Here is a 16992-nt window from a genome sequence, read left to right on the forward strand (position 1 = left end):
TTCCTCATGAGACATTTGAAGATTATCATTATCTGTGATTTCCACCATGTCAAGCTTTGATCTGTAACATATTTGAGTAGTAAGCATTTTTTAACTTAGTTTTTCAAATAATAAAATAAATGTAATGAAATGTGTGTAGATCCCTAGAACACAGTTTAAAAGCCACTGAATGAGTTTATCTTTCAGGTCTCTTCTGAATCTGATGTTCTCCCCAACTGAGCCTGGCTCAGATGGCAAAAACTCCTGCCAAGAACACATACACACCAGTCACTTTTCTCCCCCATGAAGGAAGATGCCTCTTTTATTTCCCAGCAGAATCAATGCATAATATTAAAAACATGTCAGTGTGACTAGTTCTAATTTAGTCTCTCCTTCAACAAGTTTTGGGGCCTAAGGTATTGCTACATCTGTGACAGTCGTAACTGCTTTGGGATTCTACTTGGACTCACAGTGTGTACATCTGAATATTCCCAGAAGTATCTAGTCAAGCTCAATAAAACTTTGAATGTCAGCAGACCTAAAATCCAGTATATAAGAAACCTGAACTAATATTACATAGTGAATTTCAACAATGCTGCTTAGATGGTAAGAGAGGTTCTCATCAGTCTTTACCTGTGTGACCCTGGCCACTTTTCATTTGGGACCTAGTTTCTTGAACTAGAGATCAACATTATTTCCTTTCCAGCTGAAGTATTCTTTATTCTCTAGTTAGTTAACATCCTTCTGTGATCAGCTGTACTGCCTGTATCTCCACCACTTCTCATTTATCAGCTGGGCTGTTTTCATGGACATACATTCTGTACAGATTTTCCACTGTGTAATTCTGGTGATTCTACATATGAATTAAATGTTTTATGTTTGCACTTAAAACTGGAATTGCATGATATGAGATGAATGGTAAAATTTGCATTTTAATTTTTATACTCAGAACAACATTAAATAGCAAATAAAAGATATAAAATATTTATGTATAAATTTAACAAAATGTAAGATTTCATGTGTATATGAAGAAAACTACAAAACTCTAATGAAAGAAATCAAAGTAGATCACAAATAAATGAAGAGATATTCCATGTTCATGGATAAGAAGACTCAATGTTATTAAAATATCAGTTCTTCCCAAGTTGATCTACAGAATTCAATGCAATTTCAATAAAGTGGCCCAGAAAGTTACTTTGTGGTGAACAACAAACTGATTCTGAAGTTTGCATTGGGAGGCAAAAGACCCAGAATAACCAACAAAATATTGAAGAAGAACAAAGTCAGAGGACTGACACTACACTTCCTCAAGAGTTACTACAAACCACAGTAATCAAGACAATGTGGTACTGGTGAAAGAATAGACAAATAGAGCAGAGGAACAGAATAGAGAATCTGGAAAAAGACCCACACAGTATTGTCAACTGATCTTTGACAAAGCAAAGTTAATTCACCGGGAAAAGGCTAGTATTTTCAATAAATGATGTTGGAAAAATTAGACATCCACATGCAAAAAATGAATATAGAATCTAACCTTATACTACACAAAAATTAACTTAGAATGAATCACAAACCTAAATGGAAAACTATAAAACTTCTAGAAGAAAACATTGATGTTAGATTCCATTACAATAAAAAATTTCTGCTCTGTGAAAAACTTCATTAAGATGATGAAAAGATGAGGCACAGACAGAAAAAATATTTGCAAAGGACATATCTGAGAAAGGACTGTTACCCAGGATATACAAAGAACTCTTAAAACTCAACAATAAAAACAAACAATCCAATTAGAAAGAGAGTAAAAGATCTGAACAGACACCTCTGCAAAGAAGATATACAGATGGCAAGTAAGCATATAAAAAAAGTTCCATGTCATACGCTGTTACAAATTTGCAGATTAAAACAAAAACGAGATACCACCACATACCTATTAGAATAGCTAAAATCAAAATAAATTAAAAACTTATGCCCACACACAAAAGAACTGCACATGAATGTTTATAGCAAATGTATTCATAGTTGCCAAAAATTGGAAGTAACCGAGAAGTCTTTTGGTAGATGAATGAATAAACTGTGGCATATCCATACAATTAAATTCAGCAATAAAAATAAGCTATCAAGCCATAAAAAATCATGGAAGAGAAAGCTTAAATGCATATTGCTAATTTAAAAAAGCTAGTCTGAAAAAGCTACATATTATATAATTCCAACTATATGACATCTGAAAAGGCAAAAGAGACAATAGAAAGATCAGTGGTTTCCAGGGACTGGGGGAAATAGCGGGGAAAGGATGCAGAAGCAAAGCACAAGGAATCTTTTTTGTTTTTTCAACTTTTTTTTTTTTTTGAGTCAGAGTCTCACTCTGTCACCCAGGCTGCAGTGCAGTGGTGCAACCTTAACTTACTGCAACCTCCACCTCCTGGGCTCAAGTGATCCTCCCAACTCAGCCTCAGTAGTAGCTGGGACTACCGGTGCGCCCACCAGGCCCAGTCAAGTTTTTTGTATTTTTTTGTAGAGACAGGGTTTCGCCAGTGTTATGTAGGCTGGTCTCAAACTCCTGGACTCAAGTGATCCACCTTTTCATCCTCCCAAAGTGCCAGGATTACAGGCGTGAGCCACCACGCCCAGCTCCAACTTTTATTTTAGACTCAGGAGGTACATGTGCAAGTTTGTTCCCTGATTATATTGTATGATGCTGGGGTTGGGGGTACAAATGATCCTGTCACACAGATACAGAATAGTACCCAATTGTTAGTTTTTCAACCCCTCCTCAACTCTCTAATAGTCTCCAGTGTCTATTGTTGCCACCTTTATGTCCATGAGTTCTCAATGTTTAGCTCCCACTTATAAGTGAGAATATGTGGTATTCGGTTTTCTGTTCCTGCATTAATTTGCTTAGGATAATGGCCTCCAGCTCCATCCATGTTGCTGCAAAGAACACAATTTTGTTCCTTTTTTTTTGAGACAGAGTCTCGCTCTTGTCACCCAGGCTGGAGTGTAATGACGCGATCTCGGCTCACTGCAACCTCTGCCTCCCAGGTTCAAGTGATTCTCCTACCTCAGCCTCCTGAGTAGCTGGGATTACAGGCACCTGCCACCATGCCAAGCTAATTTTTTTATTTGTTTGTTTGTTTGTTTAGTTGAGATGGGGTTTCACCATGTTGGCCAGGTGATTTTGTTCTATTTTATAACTGTGTAGTATTCCATGGTATATATGTACCACATTTCCTTTATCCAACCCTTTGCTGATGGGCACTTAGGTTGGTTCTATGTCTTTGCTATTGTGAATAGTGCTGCAGTGAACATGCAAGTACAAGTGTCCCTTTGGTAGAACAATTTGTGTTCTTTTGGATATATACCCAGTAATGGGATTACTAGATCAAATGGTAGTTCTGTTATAAGTTCTTTGAGAAATCTCCAAACTGCTTTCCACAGTGTCTGAACTAATTTACATTCCCACCAAAGTTTATAAGCATTCCCTTTCTCCACAATCTCACCAACATCTGTTGTTTTTTGACATTTTAATAATAGTTATTTCCACTGGTATGAGATGATATCTCATTGTGGTCTTGATTTGCATTTCTCTGATGATTAGTGATGAGAAGCATTTTTTCATGTTTGTTGGTGACTTGTATGTCATCTTTTGACAAATGTTTGTTCATGTCTTTTGCCCATTTTTTAATGGAGTTGTTTTTTGCTTGTTCAACTCTTTAAGTTCCTTATAGACTCCAGATATTAGATCTTTGTTGAATGCATTGTGTGTGAATATTTTCTCTTATTCTGCAGGTTGTCTGTTTACTCTGTTGGTAGTTTCTTTTGCTGTACAGAAGCCCTTTAGTTTAACCAAGTCCTACTTGTCAATTTTTGTTTTTCTTGCAATTGCTTTTGAGGATGTAGTCATAAAAACTTTCCCAAAGCTATGTCCAGAATGGTGTTTCCAAGGTTTTCTTCTAGGATTTTTATAGTTTAAGGTCTTACAATTAAGTATTTAATTCATCTTGAGTTAATTTTTGTATATGGTGAAAGATAGGGATCCAGTTTCATTTTTTTTGCATATGATTAGCCAGCTATCAAAGGATATTTTTGATCAGTGAAACTATTCTGTATGATACTGCAATGGTAGATATATGACATTATGCATTTTTCAAAACATGTAGAACTATACACATTAAGAGTGAATTCTAATATAAACTATGGATTTTAGTTAGTAATTATGTGTCAATATTGGTTTGTCAAGTATAACAAATGTACCACACTAATGCAAGATGCTAATAATAGTGGAAACCTGGAGGGAGTAATTTGAGAACTCCACTTTCCATTTTCTTCTTTTTTCTTCTTCTTTTTTTTTTTGTAAATCTGAAAAGTCCAGTAATTAAATACAATATCACCTTCACAAGCTGAGAGAGAGCATGAAAAAGAATAAAAAGCTTTTTTTAAGCTTTAACAGCACTTTTTTTTTTTTTTTTTTGCTTTGCTTTCTGAACAAAGGGTTCCACATTTTCATTTTGCTGTGGGGCTAGAAAATTATGTAGCCCTGTTTATCACTTTGTATAAATAATAGCTAATGTTTATTTAGCACATATTATGCAACAGGTATTATGGTAAGTACTTTCACTTATTACTTCATTTAAAACTCACAACCGTGTGACATTTTATATATTTTATAATTATTTCTTTTACATATTTTAAAATATTTTATAATTATATAATTAACCCCATGATAATATTTTCATGCCTATTTACAAATGGGGAAATCATGGTTTAGAGAAGTTGAGTGTGTTGATCGAAGTCACTTAGCTGGTAGGAGAAAGGGTCAGATTTGAACCCAACCATCTGATTCCCAGCTCCTAACCACCAGCTATAACCACCACCATGTTAGATTTCAAGCTGTCTGAGATACTTCTTTAGCTATGCTACTGACCACTAAATATAAACCTCACTGATTACAATGCTCAGGCATGTGCCCAAAGGGTAGCCCTGCGATTTTAATCATCCTGGGTGTAATGTGAAATATTCCCAGCCAGCAGATACTTTTAACAAAACCCCTCAAATTCTTTGGATGATGCAAGCAGCATAAATGCACAAGAGTCATATGAACATTATGAACTATACTTCTTTAGAGACTTATAAATTATGAAGAATTAATTTTCTCTTAAAAATATGCACTATGTATGTACGCTTTTATAAAGCAGACCTGGGTAATCAATTTTGAACTGAGAAGGCACACACTAGATTTGAACATCAACAGCAAAAAATCAAAATTAATCCTCTTAAGCTTCTTTGGCTAAGTTCTTTGCCATACTTGTTCCTGCTTTCTTTCTGACTTGCTCAGCACATAGCTATGGGGTTAAGCAAAGGAGACCTTTTCATCTGTGCGGGTTATGTGGCACAGTTGTCTGTACAGAGTTTAGGGCTCTCTGCCAATCCCATAGGCCTCAGCTCTGCAGCGCAGATGTATGCCTCAACTTACCAGATAAACTAGGCTCCAGTCTCTCTCACATTAACAACTGATCTTAAAAGGAATCTGAAGGAACGTGTCTGCCAAAGTTGGCTCTGTACTTCTGACTGAAAACCACATCTAACTGAGTGGTTGAGTCTGTCGTGGAGGGACTCAGGTCTTGGGAAGTTTGAAGTACAGTAGGAGGTTTTAGTCCTGCTGTGATGAAGCTAGCTGGTCCAAGCATCTCTTCTTCTTTGGCGCACGGTGGAAGCATGAGGGATATGTTATGATAAAAATCCCAATTATGCCTTCCACCATCTGTTAATAGCATGTGCTTGTGTACACGTTGCCAGGAAATATCGAGAACAAAGGAATGAGAGGCCCTCATTCCAGAGACATGGCTCTCAGCTCCCACTGAGGTTCACTGATTTAGTTACAGATGTGTCGATGTCCTCAGCACCCAACCCCACATAACATGGAAGTCCACGGTCCTGGGCAAAGCTAGACTCATCCAGGTCTGTTTGGGAAGAGGGATCCAGTGGAATGCAACATTGATGTTTTTCTTATAATGTCTCAAAAATACAATTAAAATGGAGATAACCAACTAGCTCCAACATCATATGTGTACATGAGACTGACTTACAAAGTAGTTTAAAAAATACAGATCTCTTTGAAAAAAAGGCACACATGGCATGCATTAAATCAAGTTTTATAAAAAGATTAAAGTTTAACTTTAATTACATTGTAAATATGTGAGTTGGAACCATTGTACTTACATCAGGGGATTTTTTTTCTTCAAGATGAGTGAGAATAACTACAAAAGACATGAAACTATTGTAGAAATAAGCAACAACTTTGAATAGATAATTGGAACTCACAGATAAAGTATATGCGTTAAATCATATTAAGGTTTATAAAAAGATTAAAGTTTAAACTTTAATTACATTGTAAATATGTGAGTAGGAACCATTGTACTTTATCACATCAGGGGATTTTTTTTTCTTCAAGATGAGTGAGAATAACTACAATAGACATGAAACTATTGTAGAAATAAGCAACAACTTTGTATATATAATTGGAACCCACAGATAAAGTAATATACTGAGCCATTAGTTTCTACCTCTTTCTAACTACATTAGTGTCAGAGTTAACAACTAATAAAAACTCTACTAGGCTGGGTGCTGTGGCTCACACCTGTAATCCTAGCACTTTGGGAAACCAAGGTGGGTGGACAACTTGAGCTCATGAGTTCGAGACCAGCCTGAGTAAAATGATGAGACCACGTCTCTGTGAAAAATACAAAAATTAGCTGGGCTTGGTGGTATGTGCCAGTAGTCCCAGCTACTTGGGGTGTTGAGGCAGGAGGATCGCTTGAGGTCGAGGGGGTTGAGGCTACAGTGAGCAGGGATCATCCCACTGTACTCCAGCCTGGGTGACAAAATGCAACCCCATTTCAAAAAAAAAAAAAAAAAAAAATTCTACTGTATTTTATAATGTGATCCTAGAAAATAATCTGGACCTTAAGAGATATGTTTAAAACATTACTAAACAAAATTTATTCAGTTTCAGAGTAATCTTCTAATGAAGATTCCTGATCTTTTCATTATAACACATAATCAGGGATCTTATCATATAGACTACATTCAGAAATTCCTTGGTAGAAGTTAGAAATTTGTCTGTGAGAAGCAAGGGTTCTTTATCTACATATAAAATAAAACAAACGTGGAGCCATATTTTTGTCCGCAAACATCCCTTTGATACTACCATTGAGGTTTGACAATTAGGACAGTTTTCTTCCAGCACCCTCACTAAACGACACCCCTCTACTCTCATCTTGCTCAATTCCCTTCCTTCCTCTCCAGCAAACATTCCTCTACTTTCCTTTGCCAGGTGAGTCTCATGCTGCCGCACACCCACCCTGAGAGCTGACTGCCCTTAAGAGGAAGTTCACTTAGAACATCTTGATTAAAATGAAATTTGTGCATTGTTTTCTAGTGTGGTCTGCACACACTGGAGATGAAACAATTGATGCTCAAAAAGTGAAATGACTATGACACGGCTTCTTTATGTAGCTGCTAGGGATACAGTTTCTGATCCCTGTTTTAGTATTCTCTTTTCCTGCCTCTCTCTATTAGTCTTTTGCTTCTCTACTCATTCCCTCTGTGACCCTAGCCCAACTCCTAGCTCCAATTCAATCATAATGGTTTTTCCTCAATCCTTTTCTCACAGGACTGAATGAGTTAAGAAGAGAAAGTCCTCCTCTTCCAACCCCTCTTCCTGTAAACCCTCCCTCTGTCATTCCTGTACACAAAATTTAAAAAGGTTAATACTTAAGTACATTATTTTGAATGGTTTTTAATTAAGAAAGCAATGCTTATAGAAATACTTGAAAGATATAATGCATGAAACAACAGTTACCTGTAAATCTACAACCCAAAGATAACCACTATGAAGACATTGATGCATTTTCTTTCTTATAATTTTGTACATATAGCTATATGTTTTAGCATTTTGGGGACTATATTGGAGCTATACTTTTGCTTCCAGATTTGTTTCTCATGTCACTAAAAATTATTGAAAAGCATAAATGTAATGAATGCGTTATAGTTTATCACACACTCTAAAGAATTTTGGACTACTGGCTAATCATTTTTAATTGATTCTGTCTCAGTGGTGTGCTGGCAAACTGGCTCTCTTAAAAAAGAGCCCTGACTTATTGTATTTGCCAGATTCCATGGTGTAAATGCTTCTATCATGGCAAAGTTCAACAATCGGCTCACAAAAATTCCTAAAAATGTAATCAGTTATTGTAAGCTGGTATGTCCCAGTCCCAACAAACCACTGGCTATCAAATATTATAAAGGTGACATATTTTGGCTCTCAAGCAGCCTACACTTAAGTAGGGCCCTTGATAAACAAGGAAATGACCTTTAAACCCATAGTTGCCTCCATTTTCACCATACTGTATTTCATCTAGCTGTGTTCCTAGTTGACAGCCTTCACTTCAGAGTGACCCATCTCTAGTAACGACCTTGAGAGTGTATGATAATGGCAGACAACTTGGAATATGCTTAGTTTTCTTTACATTCCTTACCCTGGTTGTTCAAAACCACTTTCCATAGTCTTGTGCTTCCTGCCTTTCATTGCTATTCAATCCTAACAGTTTCCAGATGTTTAACTTCCATTCAGTTACAGTTACATATGGTTTGAACATGGAAGAGGACAGTTAATCTGAAATGAAAAAACAAAGTAAAACACTAATGTGTAACTAACTTTGCGGGTAGGCAGGATGAGCTTTCACGCCATCTCTTCACTGACTGCTGACGACTTGCTCCTTAAAGGAAAGTCCTAGAACTGTGATATAAAGATCAAACAAATAGCTTTTCTGAAGGTTTTGTTACCTAGAATGGGATTCTGTAGGCCACCACCTTCAGAGTAAATGTGTCAAATTTTAATTTACAATATTTCATCCATCATCACATTATAATAACCTTTGGTCTTCTTAGCTAAGTAAAAAGTAAAATTTTCAGATTCCATCTAAATTATATCTCTTGTTTCCCCACAAAGCTTAGTGCAGTGCTTACCTGTGGTGACAATTGTCAGTACACTTTTTTTTGAGTTAATGAAGACTGACATGGGCATAAAATGTATTGCAATAGAGTAAAGGCTGAATATTATGGGGCTACTGTATCACAAATAAAGCTTAGGAATTGAAAGGACCTGGGCTGAAATCCCAGCTCCTTATTTGCCAGCTGTGTGAACTTCAGTGCCTTATTTAATCTTTCTGAGCTTCCATTTCCTCATCCAAATATCTGCATAACAACATCTTCCTTTGTAGGATGGTTGTAAGGTGTTTCAGTTATTTCTTGCTATGTAACAAACTACTCAAAACTTAATGCCTTAAAACAGTCATTTATTTTGCTTTTGCTATTGTTGATCAGGAATTTGGGAAGGGCTCAGCTGGGTAATTTGTCTCTGTTCCACGTGGCATCAGTTAAATTGGCTGGAGGCGGAAGGTTTGAGATGCATGGCGTATTTATATACTTATATGTATATTAGCTCCTTGATGCTTCCTGGCCTCTCCCTCTTATCCTCTGAGGCTGGGGGTTGGCAGACTTTTCCTGTAAAGGTCCAGATAGTAAATATTTTAGGCTTCAAGGGTCACATGATGTCTGTCACAGCTATTCAACTCTGCCATTGTAGCATGAAAGCAGCCACAGACAATAAGTAAATAAATAAGTGTGATAGTTTCAATAACATTTTATTTAAGTTTCATATACTTATTACATATCACAGACTGTTGTTATTCTTTTGGCTGCCCCTCTCTGCCATTCTTAGCTAGAAAGAATGTGATGAGCCAGATTTGGCCTACGGGCTATAGTTTGATGACCCTTACTCTTGGGCCTTTCCATACAGCTTGGGTTTCTCATGACATGGTGGTCCCAGAGTAGTCATATTTCTTACACAGTATCTAGGTCCCCACAGCAAATATTCTGTGAGGCAGGAAGTGGAAGCAGGTAAAATCTTAAGGCCTGAGTCTTGAAACTGGCATAATGTCACTTCTGCTGTATTCTCTCGGTCAAAGCAGTCATAGGGCCTACCCTTATTGGAGGGGGTGGAAAAATTGAGGGAGTGGAGATTGGAGGGGCTGGAGAAAGTCTATTCGTGATGGGAGGTTGGCTAGGTCACATTGCAGAGGAGCATGTGGAAAGGAGAGATTATTGTAGCTACAAATACAATCTACCACGTGAGGATTAGGAATAATATTTATAAAGTACCTGCTTCTCATGATACGTACCCAATGAATGATGACTCATATTGCTATTAATAGTGTGATTATTAACTTTAAGGGGGGAGCAATTAGCACCGAGATTCATATTCACCTTCTTAGAGGAAAAAGGTAGTGAAAAATTAGGCTTTTAAGAAATTCTTACTTGTGTTTCCCTCATCTGCAGTAATGGGGCCTATAATAGTAACTGTTTTTGAGTTGTTTTAAGAAGTTTATTGAAATAAAATATGAAAAGTGCTCAAGTAGAGCACACTTAGCATGAATGTCATAACTGTCCATTATTACTATTTTATGTCATGGTTTAGAAATAATTTATTGTTGTTGATTATCATAAGCTTTTCTAGGACTTCCAAAACCTAGACTCTAAAATGCATTGACTGGGCATGGTGGCTCATGACTGTAATCCCAGCACTTTGGGAGGCCGAGGTGGGTGGATCACCTGGGGTCAGGAGTTCGAGACCAGCCTGGCCAACATGGTGAAACCCCATCTCTACTAAAAATACAAAAATTGGCCAGGGAGGGTAGTGGGCACCTGTAATCCCAGCTACTTGGGAGGCTGAGGCAGGATAATTATTTGAACCCAGGAGGCAGAGGTTGCAGTGACCCCAAGATCACACCATTGCACTCTAGCCTGGGTGATAGAGCAAGACTTCATCTCAAAAAAAAAAAAAAAAAAAAAAACACACACATCAAGATACCACGTCACAGGATTTAATAACTTCAGGCATTTTATAACTGATACATTCAAGAGAAAAATGTTTTTAAAAATTGGAACTTGCATTATTAAAAATTACATATATAACAATATAATAGATATAGGTAAACACATTCATTCACGTTCACATCGCAGTCAAATTTTGCGGTAAATTTTCTATTGAATTTACATGTTTAAACAACTAATGAACATGTCTTAGGTGCATTTTGCAGAAATAAGGGCTAGCCAAATATGATATATTGATATTGACCACTATAGGAGCAATCACATAAGAAGAGAAACACTGAAACAGAAAAGAAACTGATTCAGAATTGTAAATAGGGTGCAAACTGGGGTTTTGTTGATTGATATTGGTTTCAACTGATGAGTTTCTAAAATAAGGCAGCAAATGGATAAAAGGATCAGGACACCAATGAAAGCTCTAAACAACTGCAAATAAATTAGATTCCTGAGTAATAAATCTTGAATCTTGCTGTTTGATCACCCTTATCAGGCAGAAGCCTGAGAAAATAGAATAGCTTTCCATCCTGCCCAGAAGGTCAAGGACACACTTGGCATCATCAGCTCCACATTCCTAAGGGGAGAACCCTCCACCGAGAATGCAAAGAATGACTTCTTGGTCTGGATGAAACCACTGCTTCTGGGGCTGTATTCCCGCTGGCCCATGGCAAGGCAGCATGCAGCAATTTAAGAATAACACACTTTGATGCTATTCAGCCATTTAACGGAATCTTTGCTGACATGGGAAAACAGCCCCCAGGATGTTGTTAAGAGAAAAACAAGTTCAAAGCTGTAAATACAATGTGATACAATTTTTGTCAAGCAACGTAAGATACATGAAAAAAACATTATAAGGCTTTGCCAAACATAATGGAAGCCACCCACGTGCGACAGGATTTGGGGTGACTTATTTTCCTGTTTCTTTTGAGTTTTTATTTGTTTTCCAAATTTTCTGCTATATGTGTTATTGCTAAAGTACAGAACAGTTATTTTAAGACACAACTGAAGTAGAAGGAAGTAAGGCAACAATAAAGTGGTACTGAGAGTAAATAAAACATAATATATTTGTCAGTGCTTAGTAAATCAGTGCCCTACCTCAGCACATAATATTTCAAAGTAACCACAACATGCTATGTTAAATATTTAATTTAAATTTTTATATGAGGCTGAATTATAAGGTATTATAAATATTAGGTATTGCTATACTTCATTAGCTAATCAAACTTTATCAAGAAAAACGCACACGAAATTGCAGTTGCCAACATATAGACTCATTTAAAAGTCCTTTAAAAAAATACTGTCATGTTAGAGACCATGACATTATCATGTCTGAATTATGGGGTCTATTCAAAGAGGCTGTGGTGGAATCAGGTGGCAAGGTGGGGGAAGGAAATCCATTCAAATCAACCAATATACAGTAATCCCCTGTTATCTCTGGGGAATACATTCCAAGACCCTCAGTGGATACCTGAAACTGCAGATATTAATAGTACTAAATTCTATATATGCCATGTTTTTCCTATACATTAATAGCTATTATGAAGTTTAATTGATAAATTAGCCACAGTAAGAAATCAACAGTAATGAATAATAAAGTAGAACAATTATAACAATATGCCAGCATCTCTGCTCTTGCACTTTAAGGTCATTATTAAGAAACATAGGAGTTACTTGGACTCAAGCACTACAATACCATGACAGTCCATCTGATCATCAACATGGATACTAAGTGACCCACAGGCAGGTAGCTTATACAGCATGGATATGGATACTCTAGACAAAGGGATGATTCACATCCCATGCGGGGTTGAGTGGAACGGTGAGAGATTTCATCACCGCAAAACAATGGGCAATTTAAAATTTATGAATTGTTTATTTCTGGAATTCTCCATTTGATATTTTTTGTTCTCAATTGACGACAGGTAAGAAACCACAAATTAGGGGGAACTACTGTATGTGTTATGCTTTTAGGGGAAAAAAAGCCATTGAGGATGGAATTTCTGAGCTTACCTTAGGTTGTGTTGGCATGATGAAACCCCCCTTCCACAAGGCAGTCGCTACCTCCTTGATTTATTTATCTCCAGTGCCTAGTGTGTGCTGCAAGGTATTGCCCAGTAAATATCCGTGCCATGAAGAGGGCCAAAGTCTTGCTTACAAGGTGGTGAATATGCTAAAACTAATCCCAAGGTCCATATCATAGAAATACTACTTTGAATCAGAGTCTTGCCAACACACAGCACACTTATTTACTATTAAACTGATACAATTATCAGTATTGATAAGAAATAATTATCATTTCCTTACACTTACTCTACACTTGCTTACTCACTAACTAGTCATCAGTCACAGGCTGTAAAGTCGGAAGGAAAAACGAACTGCTGGTTCCTGCTGTAAATTCTCTAACAATACTTATGAAGTCTTTTCATTTTGTCTCCTTTAACTTTTAGAAACCTCACTTTGTCCAATCAACTAAAATAAGACACGCTTTTGGTTTAGCCTAGTATTCCCTGAATTTATGGGAAAGAGAATGGCTTTGTGTCTAACTAGATCTGTATGCCAAGTTGGGAATATCAGTTCTCAGAAAGCATTATTTCAGTCTCCTCATATTTGATCTTGTTTGAATCTCCTGTGCTGCCTCACCTATATGGTTACTTAACAAGGGCTGTTCTGAGCGCCCAGTTTGGTTGCTGAAGGTGATTGATAAGTGATACACTTTTGTCCTTACAGAGTTTGTCCATCAAACTGTTTCCACACACTCTGTAAATTGGGAACTTGGCTTGTAAGTTCCAATCCCCATGAATCCTCAAGAACAAGGAGTTGACCCTGCTGTTCCTATATTAAAAGCGAATCCAGGAAGAAAGAAGCCTTCGTGTGCACCTGTCCATTTACCTCATTCCGGATGGAGAAGCACATGCTGATCACTTGGGGTCCCTTCCAACTTCACCTAAATTTGCTATTTATTCCTTTGTGCATTGTTTCAACAAGTATTTGTTAAGTGCTAACAATGTACAGAGCTCTGCAGTAGGTTCTCCCGGGATATACGGTTGTAAAAGACACACCTCTAACCCTCAATAAATTTACATTACATGCCGATTTCCAACCTAGTTAGCTCAGGCAAATTCTCTTCCAAATAAATAATACACATAGGAACAATTCCATCCCAAGCCAGTGGCCTACATATTTAAAAATTATTAGAAACTCCCTAATTTCGGTGGGTTTTTAAAAAGATATATCTGCAGAGTCACATACAGAAAAATTCAAATTGTTAATTCCTAAGTACAAAGTAAAGTTCCTGCTGTTCTTCCTTAGGAGACTAGGTTTTGGGAACCTAAGGTCAGATTTTTATAAAGGAAGATTGACCCACGTGAATGGTGTGACGTGGCTTCACTACAGTAAATAGTAATTCATCAAAGTGACAGGTGAAGTGATATAACACAGCTTCTAGGACATTCACAGACATAAGCTTTCTGTTTCTTATCCATACTCAGATTTTCCTTAACCAATTGAACATTCCAGTTCTTTCTTTTTTTCTTAATCCCTTAGCCCCCTCTCCATGATATTCCTACTCTTCTGCTTAGTTCTCTGATATTTTTGGCAACACTGACTAATTTCCTTCAGAGACCATTGAAGGCTATTAAATGTCTATTCCAGAAACTCCTCCAATGCACATGTCATCAAGGCATAGAGAGGTATATTTGCAGTGGACAGCCCCTCCACCCCCTCAAACAAAAGGAGAGAGTCCTCTAACAAACCGAAATATTGGTGGCTAATAATCTCAGCCCAATTTTTTTACCATCTGGGTTTTTTTTTTCCTATTCTCTTAATTAGATTGAGCCACACATTATGGCATGTTGTAAAAGAGTGTCTGAAGGGCAGAATTTGTGGCAGAGAGAGAGAGTTCCAAACTGGAAGACTCAAGAAATAAACAAAGATACCACAAATGAGAGCAGATAAAATGTTCACATTCTAACTCTTTTTTTAAAAAAGAAAGAAGCAATCCTCAGAAGTAAAAATACTTATCATTGGTGGCAAAAAGCAAAACATACACACACAACAGATAATGGCGATTAGACACTAAAACTGGGAGCAAAAAGTTAGCAGAAATAAGTACAAAAGTGCACACAGAAAATGTTGTAGTAAACAGAATGAAATAAGAAAGGCATTGGATTGAACCAAAAGAAAAGCAGTGAAGGGAGGATTATGAAAAACTAGAAACAGAAGTCAGAAACAAAAGGGAATTGAAAACTTCAAAATATAGGGACTTAGAAGATGAAAGGATAACTAGAAGAAATGTAAAGGCCGTGGGAGTGGTTTAATGGTGTCTAAAATAATTCTTAATCTCACCTCCCCATCACATATAAAAAGGAAAAAACAATATTTTGCATAGAATAATACTTGCAATGGAAGTTTCAGAGTTACACCTCCTATATGTTTGCATACTCACTGAGCTACTTCTTTCCTTAATTGAAGTTTCACAGAAAAATTATTCCCTTCTGAAGCAATCTTTGACAAGAGATTTGGCGGTATCTACTATTTACATAGGAAAATTATGCTACTTTTGGGAAAACCAAGGATTATCTATTTTGGGGGCCAGGAAGGGGAAAAATCTCACTACAGCTGCCTGGAATGAGACAAAAAAAATAAGTTGCTTTTACCAGAGTTCAGCACATGCTAATCCCACCATCGATTTAGTTAGTCAGTCTTTCTGTAGCAACATTCACTCTGAGACATCTGCATAGGGTCTTGGTGTCATCGGTGTAACTAGGGTTGGTATTAGTAGTTGTTGTTTGGATATGTCCTGTATGTTTCTAAGGTCTGAAATTAGAGGGACAGGACAAACTCTATAGTTTAGGTTAGGACATTAGAAGAGTACAGAAGCCAATCATTGGCATTCATGGGACACTAAGGGAAATGCTTCTTTAGATAAATGTCTTCCTTCTTTCCCACTCATTTCAAGATCCAGGATATAGGGCATTTCTGGCCTACATACTTGACCCATTCTACACACTAAAACTCAGGGTACTACGGCAGTTTGAATCTACTCACAAGATGAATAACTGGAATGCACAATCGTTGAGTAAAACCAATCATGTCACATTTGGGAAAGCTGTAGCCTCAGTTTAAGGTTCATACTTAAAGTTTTGATGATGCCAGCATAGGTCTAGGCTTCACTAGTTCAAGCTTTAGGTTGTTTTCCACTATGGAAATGGGAGGCTTATGGGAAATCCCTAAGGCTCTGGCCAACAGCGGGGCTTAATAAAATTTGGCTAGTGAAATGCATAAATGAATATATGATTTTTATAACCTCTCTCAAAACATCAGCTAATTGCAGTCACCTCCCTCATCTCCTAACCACTCCCAGTCCACTATAGCAGAGTCAGCATAGGCAATAATCTAAAGACAGTAATATTTCTACTTACTACTCCTGCATTTATCACTTCCTTTTACCATTTGATAAAATCATTTGATATGAAGTATGAGGGACTTATGTGCATCCTTCATGTATCCTTTTTAAAAGCAGTTTTAAGTTCATAGCAATATTGAGCAAAAGATACAGAGCGTTCTCATATGCCCCCCACACATGTACAGCCTCCCCAACTATCAAAATCCTGCACCATAGTGGCACGTTTGTTATAATCAATGAACCTCTATCGGCACATCATTACTACCCAGTCTACAATTTACACTAGGGTCCACTCTTGGTGCTGTACAGTCTATGGTTTTTAACAAGTGTATAATGGTATGTATACACTATTAGAGTATCATATAGAATAATCTCACTGCCTTAAAAACCCTCTGTGCTCTGCCTATTCATCACTTCCTCCTCCTAACCTTGGCAACCACTGATCATTTTACTGTCTCCATCATTTTGCCTTTTCAAACAAGTGACATCGATGGAATTTTACAATATGTAGCCTTTTCAGATTGGCTTCCTTCACTTAACAATATGCACTTAATGTTCCTCCTTGTCTTTTCATGGCTTGATAGCTCACTTCCTTTTAGTACCGAATACTATTTCATTGCCTGGATGTACCACAGTTTATTTTTCTATTTACCTACTGAAGGACA

The 16992-nt window shown here is 37.1% G+C and overlaps 1 long non-coding RNA gene across 1 annotated transcript in view; it reads right to left on the bottom strand.

Moving 5' to 3' along the window:
- Positions 1–8651, bottom strand: part of LOC105523900 — a 32352-nt gene extending 23701 nt beyond the window's left edge. The window contains exon 1 of the long non-coding RNA XR_001003663.1: positions 8514–8651. This is a non-coding gene — a long non-coding RNA (uncharacterized LOC105523900). The remainder of the gene's footprint in view (positions 1–8513) is intronic.
- Between the last annotated feature and the right edge of the window lie 8341 nt (positions 8652–16992).

The sequence above is a fragment of the Colobus angolensis genome, unplaced genomic scaffold (assembly GCF_000951035.1).
Source record: "Colobus angolensis palliatus isolate OR3802 unplaced genomic scaffold, Cang.pa_1.0 Scaffold48, whole genome shotgun sequence".
Taxonomy (NCBI): domain Eukaryota; kingdom Metazoa; phylum Chordata; class Mammalia; order Primates; family Cercopithecidae; genus Colobus; species Colobus angolensis.